This window comes from Megalops cyprinoides, chromosome 3 (assembly GCF_013368585.1).
Source record: "Megalops cyprinoides isolate fMegCyp1 chromosome 3, fMegCyp1.pri, whole genome shotgun sequence".
NCBI classification, from domain to species: Eukaryota; Metazoa; Chordata; class Actinopteri; order Elopiformes; family Megalopidae; genus Megalops; species Megalops cyprinoides.
The window spans coordinates 34,332,798-34,337,955 of NC_050585.1; the positions used below are offsets into that span (position 1 = coordinate 34,332,798).

General features: G+C 41.4%; 2 pseudogenes; both read right to left on the minus strand.

Annotated features, from left to right (window-relative positions):
* Positions 1-332: 332 nt before the first annotated feature.
* LOC118774635 lies at positions 333-1,507 on the minus strand (annotated as a pseudogene).
* Positions 1,508-2,437: 930 nt separating this feature from the next.
* Positions 2,438-3,460, minus strand: LOC118774642 (annotated as a pseudogene).
* Between the last annotated feature and the right edge of the window lie 1,698 nt (positions 3,461-5,158).

Below are 5,158 nucleotides of genomic sequence, written 5' to 3' on the forward strand. Positions count from 1 at the left end.
CATGACCAGCACATTTACAAAATGTGTCAGATAAGGAAAATAATATTTCTGTCAGCTGTTCTTGCTTTGGGTGTCTGCAAACTATAAAATGTAATGAAATGTAGTGTAATATTCTGGCAACAGAAATGAAATGTAGCAGTGCATTCTGACAGCAGAAATGTCATGTAGTTTAGTACTCTGGCAGCAGTAATGAAAATTAAATTTCAATTTTTGGGGGTATTATTCATGCAATATTCATTTTCCATTTCCCTGGATGACAGCACATTTCATATGATGCAAATCAGCCATACAAATCAGAGTACTTTGAGGAAATCTTTTATTTATTATTATTTTCAATGTAAAATCACAGCAGGTTTGATATTGCTGTATCTGCATCTGAAGTAGCTGAGGAAGAGGGGCCGGAAAATATCATCCCTCAGGCCGTAAATCAGGGGACTCAGGCATCGGGGAAGGATGATAAGCACAAAAAAAAAGCAGGATACGAATATTCAAGTACAGGGTCAAATCAATTGTGGACAACATACGTTCAAAGACACCATACAGAAAAGAGGTGAGACACAGTCCCAGCTGAATCAGGTGGAGGAGCACAGTGTTACGGGCCTTCTTAGCTGAATCCTTGTCTGTGGAGACAGACTTGGCTGCTACTATAATGGCGACATATGTGTAGATGATGATTACAGCCACAGTCACGAAGTAAAAACCGTTGAGTCCGTGAAACAAGTCAAGTTGCCACTTGGCAATGAACAGCCTCTCCCGTGTGCAAAATGTAGGTGCATTGAAAGAATGGGGCTTTGTCACAGTGGTGTAAAACAAGTCAATGACAATATTGAGGGAGGCGAGAAACCAGACTACACCTATAGTGATGTTTGTCCTTTTCTGTGTGGTGATCTCTGCATGATGCAAAGGGTAGCAGATGGCCACGTAACGTTCCAGTGACATCACTGCCAGGTTCAAGGGGCTGAAGGTGTATGTGGTAATACAGAATAGCATTACCAGTGCACAGACAGCCTTGAACACATAGAGGTATGCCACAGCAAATGAGTATATAACTGTGTTGCTCAACAGAAGGATGGCATCGCTGAAGACTATGTTAGCAAAGAGGATGTAGCGGGACGTCTCCCTGAAGACGGGTTTGCTCCTCAAAGTGAAGAACATTATGCTGTTCACATAGAAAAAGAACAGGGATGTGGACAGCACTATAACCAGTCGAGTGATAAGCAGTCCATCCAGTTGTATATGGTAGAGTTGCTGGTATATAAATGAAGGTTCCTCAACAGAAAAATTGGCTTCATCCATAAATCAGTTCCCTCTGATATCACGTAAAGATCAGTCTAAATATCCGTGGCTCAGATCAGAAGGGAAAACCATGAAGCAACAGACAGGCAGATAGACAGACTTTTGAGAGACATAAAACTTGGAAAACCTTGTAAAATCCTGAGCATCAGCATCAAACACAGTAAGTGCTGTTGACCTCACTGCTGTGATTTATATAAATGGAGGAGATGACAGTGACATCATGCAGTCGTCACTAGGGTGCGTAAAATGACACACCTCTGAGCCAGGCCTGAGCAGGTGTTCATTTGTTATGTATTCATGCATGAGATAAGTGATAATGATTAATAACCCATAATTCCCTATGCATTGTATCCAAAGGAGAAGCTGTGTATATTCTGTTGGTGGGTGGCAGTGTAGCATAGTGGTTAAGGAGCATGATTCATAACCAAAAGATTGCTGGTTTGATTCCCTACTGGGGCGCTGCTGCTGTACCCTCGGGCAAGGTACTTAACACACAATTACCTTAGTAAATATCCAGCTGTATAAATGGATAACATAGGTAAAAATCTGTAATTGATGTACGTTGCTCTGGATAAGAGTGTCTGTTAAATGTCAGTAATATAATGTAATGTAATTTTCTCAGAATCAAAGCTTAGGGCTTTTACAGGAGACCTTATGTATTGATGTGAGTGTGGTTGAGGTTGAAATTAACTAGGTCTGTTAGGATCCATAAATTCTCCCCTTGGTTATTCAGGGTAGTTTGAAAGAACATTATGTATTCATTCAGAGGGTGATTAAAGAGGGGCAGTGACTGCTGACTTACACACTGAGTTTGAAGAGAGGATCAAATTCAACATCTTGGCCAACAGTGTGGACCAACAGCCATTACATAGAAACACATAATATTGTGGCAGTGTTGCTGTGCCTCTGCACCTGTCTCACAATATAAAAATCTTTGAAGAACTGTACCTGAGTGCTGAGATTGCTGAGAGATCAGAGTTGTTCTCAAAAACTAATCTGAGTCCAGTTATATTCTACATTCCCATTCTTAGTGGGTTGTGGAAAGAATTGCTTGCAGGTTGTTAAGTTCCTCCAAACAAACCTATCATTAAGTTTTTTTGGGGGGATTATGTATGAAGTATTCATTTTCCATTTCCCTGGATGACAGCACATTTCATATGATGCAAATCAGCCATAGTATTAGAGGAAATCTTGTTTTTTACTTTCAATGTAAAATCACAGCAGGCTTGACATTGCCATATCTGCATCTGAAGTAGCTGAGGAAGAGGGGCCGGAAAGTATCATCCCTCAAGCCGTAAATCAGGGGACTCAGGCATCGGGGGAGGATGATAAGGACAAAAAAAAGCAAGACACGCAAATGTAAGAACAGGGTCAAATCAATTGTGGACAACATGCTTTCAAAAACTCCGTACAGAAAAGAGGTGAGACACAGTCCCAGCTGAATCAAATGGAGGAGCACAGTCTTCGGGCCTTCTTAGCTGAATCCTTGTCTGTGGAGATAGACCTGGCTGCTACCATAATGGCGATATATGTGTAGATGATGATTACAGCCACAGCCACAAGGTAAAAACTGTTGAGCCCGTGAAAAAAGTCAAGTTGCCACTTGGCAATGAGCAGCCTCTCCCGTGTGCAAAATATGGGTGTGTTGAAAGAATGGGGCTTTGTCACAGTGGTGTAAAACAAGTCAATGACAATATTGAAGGAGGCGAGAAACCAGAGTACTCCTATAGTGATGTTTGTCCTTCTCTGCGTAGTGATCTCTGCATGACGCAAAGGGTAGCAGATGGCCACGTAACGTTCCAGTGACATCACTGCCAGGTTCAAGGGGGTGAAGGTGTATGTGGTAATAGAGAATAGTATCACCAGAGCACAGACAGCCTTGAACACATAAAGGTATAATGTAGCAAATGAGTATACAACTGTGCTGCTCAACAGAAGGATAGAATCACTGAGGACTATGTTAGCAAAGAGGATGTAGCGGGATGTCTCCCTGAAGACGGGTTTGCTCCTCAAAGTGAAGAACATGATGCTGTTCACATAGAAAAAGAACAGGGATGGACAGCACTATAACCAGTTGAGTGATAAGCAGTCCATCCAGTTGCATTTGGTAGGCTTGCTGGTGTACAAATGAAAGTTCCTCAACAGAAACATTAGCTTCATCCATTAATAAGTTCCCTCTGATATCACGTAAAGATCAGTCTAAACGCTCATCACTCACATCAGAAGGGAAAAACATGAAGCAACAGATAGAACAGACTTTTGTGAGACATAAAACTTGAAAACCTTGTAAATCCTTGAGCATCAGCATCAAACACAGTAAGTGCTGTGACCTCTCTGCTGTGATTTATATAGATGGAAGATGACAGTGACATCATGCAGTCATCACCAGGGTGCCTAAAATGACACACCTCTGAGCCAGGCTTGAAAAGGTGCTCATTTGTTATGCATCCATGCATGAGACAAGCGATAATGAGAATAATAATGATCATAACTCATAATTCCCTATACATAGTTGCCAGGAGAGAAGCTGTGTACATTCTCAGAATCAAAGCTCAGGACTTTTACAGGAGACATTATGTGTTTATGTGACTATGGCTGAGGCTGAAATTAAGCAGGCCTGTCAGCATCCATATATTCCCTGCTATGACATTCAGGGTAGTTTGAAAGAATATTATGTATTCATTCAGAGGGCACCTTCCTTAAGCAGCCTTTTTGCAACATCTGGAAGTTATCAATTTATTACTCAGAATAAAAGAGCCACAACATAATTCAGCTTGTCAGAGAAATCAAGTGACTGAGCTCCCTGTTGCAGAAGGAAGTGGAGAAAATCCAGCTCCTGTGCCGATCTGCTGAACTATCAAAGTCTCCTCTTTGCATTTTCATCAAGTGTAACATTGTTTAGGCTTTCTTTTATGAATCCAAGGTTATAGATATAATGGCATAGCTTGTTTATCTGTCATGAAAATTTGACTGAGAAATTTTTTGGACGTTTTTTGTTTTTTCACACCTTTGGTTGCACATGTGAAGATTCACTAAACTCCCTTCCTGCTGGTACTCAGCAGTACCTCAGTCACACAAATAAGCAGATGCTTACATGATTTTTGAGACAATAAATGACATGATTAGCTATGAGGTACCAAAGCAAAGCTAAAGGAGCCTGCTTGTATGTGCCATTGTAGTTTTGTCGTAGCAAGAAGTTTATTGTGTTTTGTGGAGATACTGAGAGGCTGAGTTTGATTGGATCATCATTCTATTCTTAAGTTATTGTCTGTGTTTAAACACGTTTTGTGCATAATTAGTGCTCACAGTTGCTGGCGCTGGTTTAAATTATTTTGTTTAATCCATTATGTAGCTATGCTAGCTGCATGATAAAGTTTGCCTGATATCTAAGTTGCTAAGTAAAGTTAGTCAGCCCTAGGTAGTGAAGATGAGAAGATTACTTAGGGCAGCTGAGAAAAGATGAAAATACAACTGTAGAAAAGGGCCACATTCCTTAGGGCGCACTCACACTAGGCCCGCTTACCGTGCCCGAGCACGATTGTCCCCCTCCCCACTCCCCTGCTGGCCTGCACTCACATTGCGCTTAACGTTCCGGGCCCGAGCACGCTTACGTCATCACCGTGCAATTTTTTTGTGCTGAAGAAAAGCGCTCTCGCACAGCACAATGGAGTTCATGACTGTAGGTTACTTACTTTGTGGCTTATTTGGAGTGACATGCGACCCTCTAATGCAGCGATTTTCTTTTAATCGTACTGCACGTATAAGAGGATTTTTACGGAGGCAGCTGACGTTTCAGTCATTATGCTAAGGGACAGACCACTATTTTGTGTCAGTTTACAGTAGCCTAATCACAATAATGTTA